At 49.8% G+C, this 19,482-nt stretch overlaps 1 long non-coding RNA gene across 2 annotated transcripts; it reads right to left on the bottom strand.

Annotated features, from left to right (window-relative positions):
• Positions 1-331: 331 nt before the first annotated feature.
• LOC119966843 lies at positions 332-19,273 on the bottom strand. Of its 2 annotated transcripts, none has more exons than XR_005460855.1 (3): positions 19,111-19,273; positions 1,460-1,536; positions 332-513 (listed from the first exon to the last, which is right to left on the bottom strand). It is a non-coding gene; the product is annotated as an uncharacterized LOC119966843 (long non-coding RNA). The 2 variants fall into 2 exon arrangements; XR_005460856.1 differs by having other exon boundaries at positions 332-510.
• Between the last annotated feature and the right edge of the window lie 209 nt (positions 19,274-19,482).

Here is a 19,482-nt window from a genome sequence, read left to right as displayed (position 1 = left end):
GAGAGATTTAAGGGGGGACTGCGATAACAGCTGCAGGAGGCACACACAACAGTAAGGCATTAAACGAACATTTCAACAAAGACTATGAAATAAAACTTGAGATCTCCTAAGGAAGGAAACACATTTTCATTCAAGGATAACGTAAAATCACTGCGTACTATGATTACAGTAATTATTTCCTAAAAATGTTCACCCGAAGAACTGGCGGCATTGAACTCCTGCAACTTCTGATTACACCTAAAATGAAAGTTCTTGAAGAATTCAAAACTATTAAATTCCAGAGATGCAGAGGATTTAACAAAGAACGTTTATTGAGATTAGGGGCAAACGCAGTAATTCTGTCAACCCACACTTTGAATGACACACAACACTGACAAAGAATGCAGATCAGATGCTCTGATTTCTATGACCCACATTCCTAGTGACTATGCATCCTCAGTTGACGTGTTCACAGAATTGCTCCTGAAATCGGCAAAGTATTAAGGGTTGGAATCTTCCATCTCTCCATCACTGCTGAGAACAAAAAGCCAGTTTCCATAAACAGACTCACATCTCTTATAATCTGAAACCTGTAATCTTACACATGATGGGAAGACAATCGCGAACTCCAGAAATAACAATAAGCCGTTTATTGAAAAGATTTGCAATAGGTCTAGCTGGTAAAATTGTGCAGTACAAGATGCAAATCCGCAGCTGATCTTCACTAAGAGTCACTGATACTGCAAACTCTTTTTGGGGATCCATTTCTGAGTCTCACTGTCGCTTTTATTTGCTTCAAAATTAAAAATCCTGGTAATATTTTCTAAAATCTGGCATGTTGAAAAATCGGCTGCTAATTCGCTGTCGGTCAGTTTTGTGTTACCGGGCAGCATCAATGTCAATCCCCTGGTGTCTTCTGCCCACCTCATTCTCTGGCTCACTCTTTAAAAAGTTGGAAAATATTGAATCATATTGTTCAGGCTAAAATGTGGAGTGAAATTTATTTACAAGAAATATGGTTACATAGAAGAAAATGTAATCAGCAGCAAAATACTTAATTTAAATCATTCAGTGTAATAATGAAAAGATCCAAAATCTTATTGACCCTCTTAAGAATCTTTTAACTGAATCTTTGATTGACACAATATTGATAACTCAGCTCCACGAAGGCTGCTCCACGGGGCAGGATTTAATGGCCACAGTGGGCCCATTCATTCAGATTACCAAGGAGAGTTTGAGAACCAGAGGTGGACCTCCAGCCATCTCCATACTGACAACTGCAGAGGAGGAGGCGCTGGGGATCAGCCGAGTGTCAGCATGCCTGGCCATTTGAGATGGAGAAATGGGGTCTCCCAGACGCCCAGTGACAGAATTAAATATCACACAGCCACATGGCATACAGCACTCATTCATGTTGGCTTGGTCTCAGTAGTCAGTGAAATCTGACCATGTGCACACTAACAATGTGATATCATCTTACCTTCACAGTTCTAAATCTTGTCATGTTGTCACGCCCCACTTCTCTTCAATCAGAACTCCTACACATAACTCCTGGCCCTGGAAAACAAGACATTGATCAGCTATAAGATGCACTTGTGAACAGCATCTGGCAAGATTCTGTAAATCCCTGGAAGTAACCGGAGGAAAAGAAATAGTGTGCGCAGTGACTTTTACAGATACTTGTAATCCATGTCCACCTGATCCACTTGGTAGCACCCATCAGGAGAGATACCATAAATCTCCTGAGGCTTAGGGGCTCAGGCATAAACCTGTTGCTCTGCCTGAAAATCCTGTGTTGGGGTTATCATCATCTGCAAGATGAAGCTCTGTGCGATCCCTTTCCTCCTGTGGCATGGTAGGTCAGTGAGGTGTAGTCTGTCTGTTGCTGCTGCCTCTGCTGCTGCTACTGCTGGTGTTATTCCTGCTGCTCATCCTGTTCCTCATCTGAATGCGTAAATCAGACGTACAAAACTCCGAGGTAGTCAGAATGAAATCCAAAGGATTTGAAACCTTCTCCAGAAATGATGAAAGCGGGCAGCACGGTGGCATAGTGGTTAGCACTGCTGCCTCACGGTGCCGAGGTCCCAGGTTCGATCCCGGCTCTGGGTCACTGTCTGTGTGGAGTTTGCGCATTCTCCCCGTTTTTGCGTGGGTTTCGCCCCCACAACCCAATGACGTGCAGGCTAGGTGGATTGGCCACGCTAAATTGCCCCTTAATTGGAAAAATGAATTGGGTATTCTAAATTTATAAAATAACAAAAAAGAAATGATGAGAGCACACTCTCTGATTAAATCCTGTGAGCAAAATTTTTTCACTAAGGCAAGGAAGCGGGTGTGAGGTCTCCTTTCTTAAAGAATATGTCTGCCTGTCGTTTGTTCAGCCCCCTCAAATCCTACTGTCCTCTTGCCTCGATATCACTCGCAAGTTCCACAAAGCCCAGAAACCACCCGCCCACTTAGTTAAAGTTCAAAACAGCTCTTCACACACCCTTCACATATTATAATTGATTATCCGCCTCTCCCAGATGCAGTTGAACACACTGAACACATTTTCAGTGAAAGACATTGGGGTAATGCTGGAAATAAAGACAAAGTGGGAGGCCTGTGATAGGGTGGAAGGCAGTAGAGATTAAATGACAAAAGGAAGAATGGCGAAAGGCAAAAGTAGATGATAATGGGACAAGTAAAGAAAGAAAAGATGGGTCCAGAGATGATATAAATGGCAACAGTCTAGCCTTTATGGCACCTGCTCGCCCCCCCCCCACCCCTCCCCCTAAAATAGGAGCAGTGCTTATGATTTGAAGTTATTGATTTCAAATGTTGAAGCCAGAAGGCTGTAGAGAAAGTGCCTAATTGAAGGATGAGGTATTGGCCCTCGAGTTGCCATTGATTTTCATTGGAACCGTGTGAGAGACCAAGGACAGGAAGGTGAGAGTGAGAATGGAGCAGAGAATTAAAATGACAAGTGACCGGAGCCTCAGGGTCACACTTGATAACTAAATGGAGGTATTCTGCAAAGCCAACATCCAATCAACAATTTGGGTTCTCCCCAAATGTGGAGGAGATTGTAAAGTGAGTTGTAAAGTGAGAAAGCAGAGTATGCGAAGTTAAATGGAGTATGGCCTGTCGTCCTGATGTATTATTGTGCTGTGGTCAAGCTAGACCTCGACTGCTACACTCAGCTATGGCCACCAAGACACAAGCAAAGTCTGCAAACCCTGAAAGCATTACAGAAAAGTGCCAAGAAGCTCTTCCGTAATAAGAGAGGTCCTTTTAAAAGAAGCTATTTCCTATTATCATATCACATTATCATATCTCTCAAAAATATATTTGGTGGCATCTCTGAAATGTGTGATAAAGTGTGGTATAAAATAACTTTCATTTTTCCTTCCCTTATATGAAAGCATTAATATTTTGTAATTTTTTTTGTGGCAGAGATGTTCTCATCTTTGCTTGTACACAGTTGATTTTGCACCTTATAATGGATTCATGAGGGACATAAACAACTAAGTTACCATCTGGTGCTAGACTCCTCTCCAGTTCCCTCAATTCTAATTACAAGCGTATGCTGATAAACCTGTTTGAAGCATGTATTAGGTGCGTGCAAAATACAAAATATTGTTGGCAGCAAGGCCTATGGAGGAAGCGTAGCAGTTCTATTTCTTCAATGACATGCTGAGACAAGATGGTGAAAGGATGTTGGCAAAGGGATAACTTCTTTAAGGATGTATTGTCTCCATTGATGGCCTGTCAAAACTAATGATGCAAACAGTAACATTAAATATTAAATCTTTACCTTCTTTGCTTCTAGCGAATTTCAACACCCGCCGATGAGGTTTCAGTCACTTCACATTTTTTTCAAAGTTGTTCATCGGATATCAGTATCACTGGAATAGCTGTATTTGCTGGCCACCCTTAGCTGCATTCAACAACATTAAAAGTCAACCATTGTATGGGACTGCAATCATAAGTAGGCCAGATCCAGCAGTGATGACAGGTTCCCTTCCCACGTATTTAGTCAACCAGTTGGGTTTTTAGAACAATCCAGCTGGAAGTACACATCTGGATGTCAGGTGAGGACCAGACTATGCTCCATCATAATGCTGTCACAGATGAATGGCGTCCATGCCAGTGGATGGGGAACTTACTTCAGAAAGGAGTTAGTGTCTTCAGAAAAGGAGGAGAGGCGGAGATAAAAATGAACAGATAATGTGTGGACATCATTCCTGGGCGAGAGGAGGGCCGAGCGTTGTTGGTGATGGGAGGGGGAGGGGTAAACATTGTCACTGGTGGCGAGGGGGGAATGGTGAGCAGTGTCAAGGTTGAACATTGTCACGGGTGTGGGGGGGATGGTGAACAGTGTCAAGGTTGAACATTGTCCCGGGTGTGGGGGGGGGGGATGGTGAGCAGTGTCAGGGTTGAATATTGTCACGGGTGTGGGGGGGATGGTGAACAGTGTCAAGGTTGAACATTGTCCCGGGTGTGGGGGGGGGGATGGTGAGCAGTGTCAGGGTTGAATATTGTCACGGGTGTGGGGGGGATGGTGAGCAGTGTCAGGGTTGAATATTGTCACGGGTGTGGGGGGGGATGGTGAGCAGTGTCAGGGTTGAACATTGTCACGAGTGTGAGGGGGGATAGTGAGCAGTTTCAGGGTTGAACATTGTCACGGGTGTGGGGGGGATGGTGAGCAGTGTCAGGGTGAACATTGTCACGGGTGTGGGGGGGATGGTGAGCAGTGTCAGGGTGAACATTGTCACGGGTGTGGGGGGGATGGTGAGCAGTGTCAGGGTTGAACATTGTCATGGTGCGAGGTGGGGATGGTGAGCAGTGTCAGGGTTGAACATTGTCACAGGTGTGAGGGGGGATGGTGAGAAGTGTCAGGGTTGAACAGTGTCACGGGTGTGGGGGGGGGATGGTGAGCAGTTTCAGGGTTGAACAGTGTCACGGGTGTGGGGGGGATGGTGAGCAGTGTCAGGGTGAACATTGTCACGGGTGTGGGGGGGATGGTGAGCAGTGTCAGGGTTGAACATTGTCACGGGTGTGGGGGGGATGGTGAGCAGTGTCAGGGTTGAACAGTGTCACGGGTGTGGGGGGGATGGTGAGCAGTTTCAGGGTTGAACAGTGTCACGGGTGTAGGGGGGATGGTGAGCAGTGTCAGGGTTGAACAGTGTCACGGGTGTGGGGGGGATGGTGAGCAGTTTCAGGGTTGAACAGTGTCACGGGCGTGGGGGGGATGGTGAGCAGTGTCAGGGTGAACATTGTCACGGGTGTGGGGGGGATGGTGAGCAGTGTCAGGGTGAACATTGTCACGTGTGTGGGGGGGATGGTGAGCAGTGTCAGGGTTGAACAGTGTCACGGGTGTAGGGGGGATGGTGAGCAGTGTCAGGGTTGAACATTGTCACGGGTGTGTAGGGATGGTGAGCAGTTTCAGGGTTGAACAGTGTCACGGGTGTGTAGGGATGGTGAGCAGTTTCAGGGTTGAACATTGTCACGGGTGTGGGGGGGATGGTGAGCAGTTTCAGGGTTGAACAGTGTCCCGGGTGTGGGGGGGATGGTGAGCAGTGTCAGGGTGAACATTGTCACGGGTGTGGGGGGGATGGTGAGCAGTTTCAGGGTTGAACAGTGTCACGGGTGTGTAGGGATGGTGAGCAGTTTCAGGGTTGAACATTGTCACGGGTGTGGGGGGGATGGTGAGCAGTTTCAGGGTTGAACAGTGTCACGGGTGTGGGGGGGATGGTGAGCAGTTTCAGGGTTGAACAGTGTCACGGGTGTGGGGGGGATGGTGAGCAGTTTCAGGGTTGAACAATGTCACGGGTGTGGGGGGGATGGTGAGCAGTTTCAGGGTTGAACAGTGTCACGGGTGTAGGGGGGATGGTGAGCAGTTTCAGGGTTGAACATTGTCCCGGGTGTGGGGGGGATGGTGAGAAGTGTCAGGGTTGAACAGTGTCACGGGTGTGGGGGGGGATGGTGAGAAGTGTCAGGGTTGAACAGTGTCACGGGTGTGTAGGGATGGTGAGCAGTGTCAGGGTTGAACAGTGTCACGGGTGTGGGGGGGATGGTGAGAAGTGTCAGGGTTGAACAGTGTCACGGGTGTGGGGGGGATGGTGAGCAGTGTCAGGGTTGTGGGCAGTGGTGAGCAGTTAAGGGATGCAGGAAAGTGTACTTTTATGCTTTCGCAATACACCTTCTGCTCTCAATTACTGTCCAACATCTAGATGCAGTGCTTCAAGCTCAAGCTCAAGTCTCCGATACTAATTCTCAGAGAGACCTGGGAAGTGTAATTCCACTGAATTCTACTCAAAATTTCAATTTCCCAGGTAAATGCCACGTGCGTGAGTGGTTCTGTACTTCCTCAAATATTGGCCCAATATCATTAGCGGGCCTGACCTGGTAAGATCCGGGGCCTCCGCGATTCTCTGCCACCACGGGGTCGAATTCCTGTCGATAAGGTTCACTTGTGCATTTAAAAATCGTAAAACAGGTGCGGTGGCTCCTGAGGGAGAGAGCGGGGAGTACGGAAAGTGTCCAGCATCGCCATAGTTTGCTGACAGTCACGCCACTGACTGGGAGGAGTAGCGGCGGGTGACCAGGAGGTGCGCGATGGGGTTGGGGTGGACGGGCACGGAACACCATTGCCGCAGCTGGCAAGGCAGCCATGCAGCTGCTCATGCCTCTGACTGCCCATTGTGAACTTCGAGCCACGGGACGTATTGGTGTTCCCCTAGGGCACCCAGGTGCCCTCTGGCCCCAGCCAACTAACAGCGAGATGGGCATGCTCCAGTGAAACCAGTGGCATCTTGTTGGCTGGGATGGTGTGTGTGGGGAGTGAAGTATGTATATGCGGCTGCAGCTTGTCAACCCCCTGAATGTCAATCGCGAATCCAGCACCGTTTCTCATTGAAATCGATTGTGTTCCACATGGTGCCAGTGGTAGACCCTTAACAGTCACTGAATCAGCCCACGAATCCTGTCCCGCCATCAGCGCTTAGTCTCAGGGACGCCGCACATTTCTGAAGAGGCCCAGTTCAGAAGTCCAGGTCAGGAATGTGGAGCTCCACCTTAATGTAAAACATTGCAACAGAGTGGAAATCTAATACTGATTGCTAGGCCTCGGAGGGTTCACTCCCAAAATGCACATTTAAATGTTCTCTCATCTTCACTCCTTTCTTTCTTTCTCCTTTCATGGTGTCTCATACCCTCTATGCTGCTCTCTTTCCTTTCCTGATTCTGCTATTTGACCTTTCATTGTGGACAGCAAGTTGACTTTGGTGACTGGGAGAGTGACCACTCCATCAGGAGCATGATGAGAAGGGATTTTCACTGCTATCCCCTGGGGACAGGGTTCCAGAGTGCCTTGGTTGATTGCTACCCGTAGTGAGCAGATCTGTTACATCCTCAGGCTTAACCATTATAAACCTGAGTTAGTCAGTTGCTCCATGTCGGCCTGCATCTTTCCATTTCTACACTTGTAAGAACTGGCAGCCGCTTTCTATTGCACGCAGTGCTGTGCTGTACCGGTTGGTGGTTACTGAAGTAGGGAGAGCAGTGCTGCTGAGATGGGGAGTTCATCTCCAGTATATTACTCACATTGGGCACTGGTCAAAAGGGCTTGAAATCCTCAGTGAGCGCAATCAGACAGAGCTTTCAAAACTTTCAGTTCAGAGGACAAGGACAGTGGATGCAGGGGAACATCACCGCCTGCAAGTTCCCCACCAAGTCACACAATATCCTGACTTGGAGCTATATCGCCGTTCCTGTACTGCCAGGTCGGAATCCCGTAACTCCCTCCCCAACAGCACTGTGGGTACACCTGCACCAGATGGACCGCACCATTTTCCCAAGGACAATTGGGAATGGGCAATACATTTTGGTCTTGTCAGTGAGGCCCGCATCCTGTGAAAGAATAAAAAGATACATTTACAAAAGGTCAGTGCTTTCACCTGCCACAGGCTGCTGCCAAATCCTGCCCTTCCCTATTTGCTGCAACCCCTTCCCCAGCAGCAGGCTCTGTGCAATAGAAAGGATCGTCAGGAATATTCCAGTTACACTGACCCCAGTAAACCCCCTGCGGCCAGCTCCATTTGGTTTGGGGGGTGGGGGGGGGGGGGGGGTGCTGAAGTCCTGGCCCATCTCAATTCTCGAACTGTTTCTGCCAGAAAAACATCATCTCATTTTTCTTTCTCTGTATTGTGATAATTGATGAAATGATGCATTTTTGTTTTCTGCAGCTTTACAACAAGTAAACGTGCATTCTCTCAATATTTGAAAATGGATTAAAAATGCTACAAATTCTTTTGGTTTTTCTTGGCCAAGGTCACATTTCGATGGCCTGTTCACATGGTAAAACAAGCTTCTGCCATTGCCCATCTCTCCCTCGCTACCTCCTAACCCACACTTCCATCTTATTCTTCTTCAGTGAAAAGTTCTAGAAAACATTCATTTGGTATCTCAATGGCCCTTCACTACCACAATAATCTTTGAGAGTGCTCACTTCCTCTTTAGCTGTGCTGACACTGAAAGGACTTTTCACCCCCTTATCTATACTCATCTCCACCCTCCTCTTTAAGCTTTAGAATGTCTTTTTTGACCTATTTGAGCACTTTCCCGAATCCTCAAACTGCTTTTGACTATCAGACCTTATATAGTTTGATTTGCTTTGGTTTTAACTTCCCCTTTTGATGGATTTCTTTGTTCAATTTGGAGGCTTATTTCTAACCTATTCAATGACCGGAATGCGGAAACGAATTTTCTCAGTGAAAGCAAAGTACTCGGCTGCTAGAAATCTGAAATAGCCGAAAATGCTGGAAACACTCAGCAGGCCTGGAAGCATCGGTGGGGAGAGAAGGCGGGACTGGAAATTCCCACCCTAAACACTTCTGGCTGATTTGTCAAATTGTCCAGAACACTCCAGCCGGAGATAACAGGGAACCTTATTGAAATAGATTTTAATGAATTTAAATATTATATACGGGCCCATTGCCACATGGGGTGAAATTCTCCCAAAGGGAGACAAACAGCCGACGGCGGAGTGAAACCCCGAGTGTTTCACTCGGGCGTCGGAGGCCACACCTCGGCCCCTATTCTCTCCCCCCCGGAGAGGAGCGGCGGGCGGCACGTGAATTTCACGCGCTGGGCCTTGACGCTTGCGTCAAAGCGGCACACCCGGAATGACGCGGCCGGCGGCGCCTAAGTGACGTCAGCCGCGCATGTGCGGTTGCCGTCTTCCCCTCCGCTGCCCCGCAAGACATGGCGGCTTGATCTTGCAGAGTGGCGGAAGGAAAAGAGTGCGTCTTTTAAAGACGCCGGCCCGACAATCGGTAGGCCCTGATACCTCCTGAGCACGCCCGTGGTGCTCGATCCTCCCTCCGCCCCCCACAGGCCCCACACACAGCAGTCGTGCGCTGTTCACGCTTGCAGCGACCAGGTGTGGTTGGCGCCGGCGTGAACCGGTCGGGTTCGGCAGGCCGTTCGGCCCATCCGGGCCGGAGAATCGCCGGTCGCCGTTAGAAACGATTCTCCGAGCGGCCTGAAGCGACACGCCATTTTGGGGGGTTGGGAGAATCGCGTGCGGGTGCCGGGGCGGCGTGGCATGATTCGCCTGGCCCTCCCGCGATTCTCCCACCCGGCGTGGGGGGCGGAGAATCGCGCCCATGATTCCCCTTCACTAAATCTTTTACCAAAGGAGAATCAGTCATGGGAATCTCTCCAGGGCACCGAGATAAGTATAACCCTGGAGTAGAGAGTGACATGCCAGGATTGTGCCCTGGTAGTCCCAACCTGAGCCAGGACAGAGCCAAGGATGGGCCCTCGTGGGAGCCACCATGTAGGGGGAGTTCATTTATGTGTAGTGGGGGGGCGAGGAGAGTCGGCACTGGGGGATCCAGCGATACAGCCGTAGTGGTGATGGGGGGAATGCTGCCAATAACTGTCAGCGGAAGGAGGGGGATACCGGCAATGATTGGCGGGGGGGTGGGGGCAGAATGCCGCCGGTGCTTGTCGGTGGGGCGAGTGTGTATGGGTAATGCTGACAATGATTGTTGGGGTGTGGGAATTTCTTTTTTAATTCATTTTCATGGGATATGGGCTTCGCTGGCGAGGCCAACATTTGTTACTTATCCCTAATTGCCCAAAAAGTGGTGTGGAACTGTCTTCTTGAAACGCTGCAGTCCATGTAGGTACACCCACAGTGCTGTCAGGAAGGGAGTTCCAGGATTTTGACCCAGCGACAGTGAAGGAACAGCGATATATTTACAGGTCAGGATGATGGTTATTCGGAGGGGAAGTTCCAGGTGGTGGTTTTCCAGGTATCAGCTGCTCTTTGCCTTCTAGATAGTAGTGGTTGTGGGTTTGGAAGGTGCTGCCTAAGGAGCCTTGATGAGCCCCTGCAGTTCACCTTGCATATGGTGCACACTGCTGCTACTGTGCATCGGTAAAGTTTTGTTGAAGAGGTGCCAATCAAGCCAACTGCTTTGTCCTGGATGATGTTGAGCTTCTTGAATGTTGTTGGAGCTGCACTCATCCAGGCACGTGGAGAGTATTCCAATACATTCTGAACTTTTACCTTGAAGGTGGTGGACAGGCTTTGGGGAGTCATGAGGTGAGTTACTCGCAGCAGGATTCCTCGTGTCTGACCTGCTCTGGTAGCCACAGTATTTATATGGCTGGTCCAGTTCAGTTTCTGGTCAATGGTAACCCCCAGGATGTTGATAGTGGGGGATTCAGTAATGGTAATGCCATTGAATGTCAGGGGTCATTGCCTGGCACTTGTGTGGGCTGAAAAATGTAACTTGCAACTTCTCAGCTTGAGAAGTTGCAACTGGATATTGTCAAGGTTTTGCTGCGTTTGCACATCGATTGCTTCAGTGTCTGAGGAGTCTCGAATGGTGCTGAACATTGTGCATTCAGCAGTAAACATCTCCATATCTGACCTCATGTTGGAAGGAAAGTCATTAATGAAGCAGCTAAAGATGGTTGATCCTCGGAGACTACCACGAGGAACTCCTGCAGTAAGGTGACTGACCTCCAACATCCACAACCATCTTCCTTTTGTGATAGGTATGACATCAACCAATGGGCATACCTGGACAATTTTCCACATTTGTTGCTAAATGCAGTGTTGTAGCTGTACTGGAACGGCTTGGCTAGAGGTGCAGCAAGTTCTGGGTCACAAATCTTCAGTAGTATTGCCAGAATATTGCCAGGGCCCATTGTTTTGCTTTCGACCATTTCTTGACTTTGCGTGGGGTGAATCGAATTGGCTGAAGACTGACATGTGTGATGCTGGGACCTCCAGAGGAGACTGAGATGGATCATCCACTCGGCAGTTCTGGATGAAAATGAGTGCAAATGCTTTAGCTGTGTCTTTTGTATTGATGTGTTGGACTCCTCCATCATTGAGAACGGGGATATTGTGGAGCCTCCTCCTCCTGTGAGTTCCATAGAATCCCTACGGTGCAGAAAAAGGCCATTCGGCCCATCGAGTCTGCACTGCCCTCTGAAAGAGCACCCGACCTAGGCCCAATCCCCGCCCCATCCCTGTAACCCCATCTAACCTGCACAACTTTGGACTGTGGGAGGAAAACGGAGCACATGGAGGAAACCCAAGCAGACATGGGGAGAACAGTCACTTACAGCCACCAAAGGCTGAAATTGAACCCGGGTCCCTGGTGCTGTGAGACAGCAGTGCTAACCATTGTGTCTACCATCATTCATGATTGGATGTGGCAGGACTGCAGAGCTTTGATCTGATACGTGAGTTGTGGAATCGCTTAGCTATGTTTATTACTTGCTGCTTATGCTGTAGCTTCACCAGGTTGACACTTCATTTTCCGGTATGCCTGGTGTTGCTTCTGGCATGCTCTCCTGCACTCTTCATTGAATCAGGGTTGATCCGCTGGTTTGGTGGTAATGGTAGAGTGGGGAAATGCCGGGCCATGATGTTGCAGACTTAGGTTGAAAACAATTCTGCTGCTGCTGATGGCCCACAGTGCCTCACGGATGCCCAGTCTTGAGCTGCTGATCTGTTCTGAATCTAGCCCATTTAGCCCGAGGGTAGTGCCACACACAGAAAGGAGGGTATCCTCAATGTGACGACGGGACTTTGTCTCCACAAGGACTGTGCAGTTGTCACTCCTACCGATACTGTCATGGGCTGGCAGGTTGATGAGGATAATGTCAAGTATGTTTTTCCCTCTTGTTGGTCCCCTCACCACGTGTCACAGATGCAGTCTAGCAGCTATGGCCTTCAGGACTCGGCCAGTTCGGTCGATCTTGATGCTATTGAGCCACTCCTGGTGATGGACATTTAAACCCCCCACCCAGAGTGCATTCTATGGTCCTTGCCACCCTCAATGCTTCCTCCAAGTGCTGTTTAACATGGAGGAGTACTGATTCATCAGCTGATGGTGGCTGGTATGTGGTAATCAGCAGAAGGTTTCCACACCCTGTCCTGAAGCCATGAAACTTCATGGCGACCAAATTTGATATTGAGGACTACCAGGGAAAGTCCCTCCTGTCTGTATGCCACTGTGTCACCACCTCTGCTGGGTCTGTCTTGCCGGTGAGATGGTGATAGTGGTGTCTGGGATGTTATCTGTATGGTATGATTCTGTGAGTATGACTATGACAGCCTGTTGCTTGACTAGTCTGTGAGACAGCTCTCCCAACTTTGGCACCAGCCCCCAGATGTTAGTAAGGAGGACTGTAGGATTACCTTCCCTAAAGGACATAAGTGAACCAGATGGGTTTTTTCGACAATCAACAATGGTTTCATGGTCAGCATTAGACTTTTTAATTCCAGGTATTTATTGGATTCAATTTCCACCATCTGGTGTGGTCGGATTCGAACCGCAGAATATTACCCTGGGTGTCTGGATAACCAGACCAGTGACAATACAGCAACACCACTGCTTCCAGCCGATGATTGTTGAGGGGGAGGGTGGGGGGAGGGGAGCTGGGGAGAGCCCCCGATACCTCCGGGGGAGGGCTGAAGGCTGGGGGCCCTTTAAAGATGGCGCCCTGATCTTTGAAACGGAGCCTGTTGCCGTTTCTATCAGGCCCCGTCCTGCCAGATTGACAGCGTAAACCATGCCCACTCTTTTTCTCTTTAAAGAGGCTCAATATCTGGAGAGAAAACTGGGGCGGGATTCTCCCCTACCCGGCGGGGTGGGGAGTCCCGGCATAGCGGAGTGGCGCCAACCACTCCGGCGTGGCCCTCCCCAAAGGTGTGGAATTCTCCTCACCTTTAGGGGCTAGGTCCGCGCCGGAGTGGCTCCCACTCCACCGACTGGCGGCAACGGCCTTTGGTGCCCCGCCGGCGCATGCACGGTGGAGGTTTCTTCCGCCTCCACCATGGTGGAGGCCATGGCAGCGGCGGAAGAAAAAGGGTGCCCCCACGGCACAGGGCCGCCTGCCGATCGGTGGGCCCCGATTGCAGGCCAGGCCACCGTGGGGGCACCCCCCGGGGTACCGATCGCCCTGCGACCCCCCCCCCAGGACCGCGGGGCCCGCTCGCGCCGCCTGCTCCCGCCGGCACCAGAGGTGGTTTAAACCACATCAGCGGGAGAGGCCTGACAGCGGCGGGACTTCTGCCCATCGCGGGCCTGAGAATCGCCGCAGGGGGTCCGCCGACTGGCAGAGTACGATTCCCGTCCCCACCAATGCCGGGTGGCAGAGAATTCCGGCCACGGCGGGGGCGGGATTTACGAAGGCCCCGGGTGATTCCCCGACCCTGCGGGAGGTCGGTGAATTCCGCCCCTGATCTGTGCAACTGGACAGTTACACACCTGTTTTCAATCTGGCCTGACACTTCGTCAAATTCAGGTGAGATTCCGCCCAATGTCTTGAGTTAAATGTGAACAGAGTTCTGAAGAGCAGTGATTTTTGACTCAAAACATAGCTCTACTCAGACCATCTGAATATTTTCAGCACTTTCTATTTCTAGTTATAGTAATACACAAATGTATCAAAGTTGCTGAGAGCACCAAAATGGATGAATAGAGGCAAATAGAGGCAATATGCAGCTGAGACTTTGAAAATGGACTTCAATCAGTTTTGCAATTGAACAAGACAAAGACAAGCATGTTCTTATATGATTCACCACAGAGGAGGTAAAAGCCATCACCAGGGACTGCCCGATCTGTGCGGAGTGCAAACCGCACTTCTATAGACCAGACAGGGCCCACCTGGTCAAGGCTTCTAGGCCTTTGAATGCCTCGCTATCGATTTCAAAGGGCCACTCCCCTCGACCAAAAGGAATGTGTACTTTCTGAACATCATCAACGAGTTCTCTCATTTTCCCTTTGCTATCCCGTGCCCCGATATGACCTCCCACACAATCATTAGGGCTCTGCATAGTATCTTCACCCTGTTTGGTTTCCCCAGCTATGTACACAGCGACAGGGGTTCGTCCTTTATGAGCGACGAGCTGCGTCAGTACCTGCTCAAAAAGGGCATTGCCTTGAGCAGGACTACCAGCTACAACCCCAGGGGGAACGGGTAGGTGGAGAGGGAGAACGCGACGGTCTGGAAGACCGTCCTACTAACCCTACGGTCCAGGAATCTCCCGACCTCCCATTGGCAGGAGGTCCTCCCTGACGCGATCCATGCTATTAGGTCCCTCCTATGTACGGCCACCAACCAGACTCCTCACGAGCGGGTATTTGTTTTTTCCAGGGGCACTACCATGGGGGTTTCGCTCCCAGCATGTTTAAAGACACCGGGCCCGGTTCTCCTCCGGAAGCACGTCCGGACTCACAAAACTGACCCACTCGTAGAGAGAATGCTCCTGCTCCATTCAAACCCACACTATGCATTTATAGAGTACCCTGACGGACGTCAGGGCACTGTTTCCCTCCGGGACCTGGCACCTGCAGGATCCAACTCCGACACCACCGCCGCTGAGATACCCCTCACATTATACCCCTCCCAACCCCCCGCGCCCGGCACCCCCCACCTGCAGTTCCGCTGCCTGTGCCCCACGCCCCCGCGCCATTGGGTTTCCGGCGCTCCCCGTCACCAGTCGAACCAGTGGGATACGAAGCTCTGGCCGAATCACCCCTGGAGTCCGCCATGGGTCCCTCACTGACTGCCACCGCCCAGCCACCAGAAGAGGCTGCAACCCCGGTGCTTCGTCGATCCCAGAGGACGACTCGGTCGCCAGATCGACTTAACCTGTAATTTATAACCTGTAAATTGTAACTCGCAATTGGGAATTGGTAGACACATCACCCCCGCTGGACTCAATTTTTACAGGGGGTGAATGTGGTGAATCACAGTCCGTGTAATTCACACTGTTATTATATATGATGTACTGTGTCTGTGTAAGCTCGGTATACGAGCAGTTGCGCGGCTCTGCCCATAGGGGGAGATGAGGAGATTGTACTGGACTCCACCATTGGCTCCGCCCATGGCTCCGCCCATGGCTCCTCCCACTAACCGGAAGTATAAAGCCTGGCAGTCTGAGCCTGCCTGCCAGTTCCTCTCGGCACAGGCAGGTTCCGTTGTAAGATCACTAAAACCACTGTTCACTTCCAAACTACGTGTCGTGTGAATTGATGGTCACATCACCCCCTACTTGCCCCCCTTTTTCCAGTGCCCTCTCAGTGATCCTCGACATGCTTGGCCTTCCATGCTCTACAGCTATGGCTAGGTGTGTTCCCAGGATGCACATCAGTGGTTGAGGCAACCAGCTGCTTACCATGTCCCTTGGCCTTTGATGCCCTTGGCGGGTGCAAGGGGGCTCTGAGGCCAGAGGGCCGTGGAGAACTTGGTACCCTATTCCCAGTGTTGACTGCGGGACGCGGCTTCGTCAGAGGGGTGGATTCCGGGAGGAGCTGGTATGCACCATCGCCAGACCACAGGATGGGTCCAGGTTGCCACTCAGCGCCCCCTGTTCCTGGTTGGTGTCCATACAGCCCTGGGGTTTACCGCAGAACGGAGGGGCAACTGGATTGAGCCACATCATTAGATCCTGCCAGCTCCGGTAGGTCCCCAATGTCTGCATTATGGTGCCGATGCCCTCAGTAACTGGTTCATGCTCTGCACCGCCTCGGCATTGCCCACCTGCAACTGGGACAAGTTCCACAGCGCCTTGGCCATTTCCACCTGAGACTGGGACATGACCCGTAGTGCCTCATCAATGCCAGCCTGGTACTGGGTCACGTCCACCAGCGAATCGAACAGTCTACCGAGGCCCTCAGCCATGGCCGTCACTGACTGAGCCACGCCTTGGACATCACCACTAATGCTGCTGATGTCGTGCACCAGGCTTTCCACTGCGGTCACCACCCTAGCAGTGTTGGCCTCGGTACCACGCATTGCCAGTGACATCTCCTGTGTCCATAGCCTCTGGGTCACCTCCAATTGGCTATGGACCTGCTGGAGTGTCGCTGACATCTCCCTCTGAATATCTAGGCCATAACCTAACATCTCCATCAGCTCCGGGTAAACCTGTTCTAGAGGCTCGGCATCAGACTGGGACACAGCTGGGTCCTGGGATCCAGCAGACCTGTCCTTCCTGGGGGTTACTGCCTCCACCTGATGTACATCAGCAGCAGTGTGGTGCTCACCAGATTGTGCCACAGAAGCCTGTCCATTAATGCTCCCGCTTGTGGCTATCGGCTCCAAGGCTGAGGTGTCCCTCCTCTCACCTTTGCTGGGTGCCTGACTCTTTCCCATTCCTCTTGTCAGTGCGGTTGCTGGGTGTTAGGCTGGGGCATTGTAGGTACTTTTGGTGCCTGTTTTCTGGAGTTAAAATGTCGTAGTTGAAGATTTCATGCGAGAGCCACTTTTCGTGCGACCGCTCAGCTCATGGCCACCCTTAGTGTAACTTAGCCCCTCTGAGGGATGGTGGGAGTTAAAATGATTTAAGGAGATTGTGTGCCTCCATTTTAAAGTCTCTTTTACTTTTAATACCTGCAGACCATGTTACATGGCCTCAGAAGTCCAGCAGCTGAGGGGAGTACTGGACAAAAGAAGTATGGTGGCACAGTGGTTAGCACTGTAGCTTCACAGCGCCAGGGTCCCAGGTTCAATTCCTGGCTTGGTCATTGTCTGTATGGAGTCTGCATGTTCTCCCTGTGTCTGTGTGGGTTTCCTCCGGGTGCTCAGGTTTCCTCCCACATGTCCCGAAAAACGTGCTGTTAGGTAATTTGGACATTCTGAATTCTCCCTCTCTGTACCCGAACAGGGGCCGGAATGTGACGACTTGGGGCTTTTCACAGTAACTTCATTGCAGTGTTAATGTAAGCATACTTGTGACAATGAACATTTTTTTAAAAAGTGTTTTTCTCGCACTGCTTGTGGTTAGAGAAGCTGGGGGGTTTCCTCTGGCCTAATAAGCTAACCTTTAAACAACCTCATCATCTGTCATTGGGGGTTACCCTGCAATATGATAAATACCCGCCTGCGATCTGGCTGCCCATAATCTGCACCCTCTGTGATTTGACCCTCATTGCAATCTGCACCTTCTCATGATCTGACATCCACCACAATCTTATCGCCCATGATCTTACCTCTTGCGATCTGTTCCCAGTCAGTCTAACCCTTGCCCATGACCTGACCCATCTGCGATCCGGAGCCACAGGCCTAACAGCCCAACAGCCCAGTCAGCCTTTCAGCAGGCCGATTGCGGACAAATTACTCAAAATACTCATGTTTAAAAACAAATCAAGCCATGCTATTAAATTTGGCGAGAGCTCTGGGGATACTGTACCTGAAATGTTTTTGGTCACCTCAAACTTCCATCCACAGCCGTCACACCTGACTGTCATTATTGGGGCCCATAAAGGAGGAATTAGATAATAGTTTGAAAACAAATGTTATAAAATGAATTAGTTAGCTCAAGTGGAGAATCAAACTGTCATACATTTGAGCAGCTAAATGGTGTGTTTCTGTACTGTAACTTTGAAAGCTGACAAAAAAGGGGTTATCAAATTATCATTAAATAATTTTAATACCGCACATGTTTTGTTCCAGAGGCCCTGCTCATGAATGCTTGTCTTTAATATCAGCAGCTCACCTGTTAACAAGACCAATTAACGTTAAGTACCTAATTAAGGTGCATTGGGAACATTCTCAACGATTCCTGTGAAGATAGCCTGTGACAAACGGTCATACATTAACATAGTAATCGAAGTGAAAGAATAGATCGGTTTACTTGATACTGTTTTGATATTGAAAAGTTGTACCAGGAGAGATTTTTTTTTTTGGAAAGATTATTAGTGTGTGAAGTTGGCGTGCCATTTTTATTGGCACAGTGTTGCCTGCTACAGGTGATTGCCCTTGGGTCTATTGTTCATTCCTTGCTGAACAGCCTCTCGTTGCTGGAATGAAGTGTAGTCCTGCCTTCAGGGGAACCTGTCAAGAGTCCAATGAAAATGCGTTTCATTTCTGTGCTGGTAGGCGTAGGAAACTGAGCTGCAACCAAAATAATGCAAAGCTGAAGCTGAAGTAAAATTCAGTCTAATTTGTTATCAGATCAAGTTTAAAGAGGGTCAATAGGTTCAAAATAAAAAGAAATTGAACCTAAGGTGCTTGCTTCACAACTACAAGTCGAACAGCAGTTTGACATGAAGGGATAAAGAGGCAGCTTAATTCTGATGAAAGCTTTAACATGTCCAACCAGTTTTGATGGTGACAGTGGTTTCTCCAGCTGCCCGGAGAATTTCATTCCAACACAATACCTTTAGGGAAGTGTGGCTGGGGAGGGTGGTGGGGTGGGGGGAGATCATTGGTCTTTGTTATGACAACCTATTTAACAGTTGTATGAAGTCCTGGTTTGTGATGTGGGACTATGGTTGCGTTGAGGCCAGTATTGATGTGGCACCTGGTATTTCATTTACCATTTGTGGGTGCATCACTCTGACCACAATGATGCAAGATACTGCACAAAACCCTGAGCCCATGTGACAGATAGCCAGAGCAATCATGTGGAGCAGAAAATGCGAAAACGTTGGTCCACGTATTTGAATGCGCCATGCCTATTTTCTCGGCACAGATCAATATATCCTAGGTACATTCTGGAAGTGCACTGCCCACCATATTGGGCAAAGCGCAAAAGAGGTGCTGAGAGCCCTAGCCTGAAAAAGGTTCTTCACTTCAGCAAATTATGCCCCTGCCAGCGATACTCACATCCCATGAGATATTTTTTTTAAACCTGGTTCACTCCAAATGCAGCGGCATTGGGTTGGCTGCATTCATGAAGAAAATGCCATCATGAGGCCTAACCTGGTGTCCTTACAGAGACTACTGGAAACTGCAATTTAAAAGGCAGGAATTAGAAAAAATTCTTCTGCTGATTAGGAATACAGCCTGCAACTCCACTGCGATGCAAACTTCCAGTACCTCGCTTCTCACTGTTGTCTCACAGTACCTCATTGCTCCTCCTTCTCACTGTTGTCTCACAGTACCTCATTGCTCCTCCTTCTCACTGTTGTCTCACAGTACCTCATTGCTCCTCCTTCTCACTGTTGTCTCACAGTACCTCATTGCTCCTCCTTCTCA

Source organism: Scyliorhinus canicula, chromosome 6, assembly GCF_902713615.1.
Source record: "Scyliorhinus canicula chromosome 6, sScyCan1.1, whole genome shotgun sequence".
Lineage (NCBI taxonomy): Eukaryota > Metazoa > Chordata > Chondrichthyes > Carcharhiniformes > Scyliorhinidae > Scyliorhinus > Scyliorhinus canicula.
Note: the sequence above shows the minus strand (reverse complement) of the source record. Positions and strands in the feature narration are given on the sequence as shown.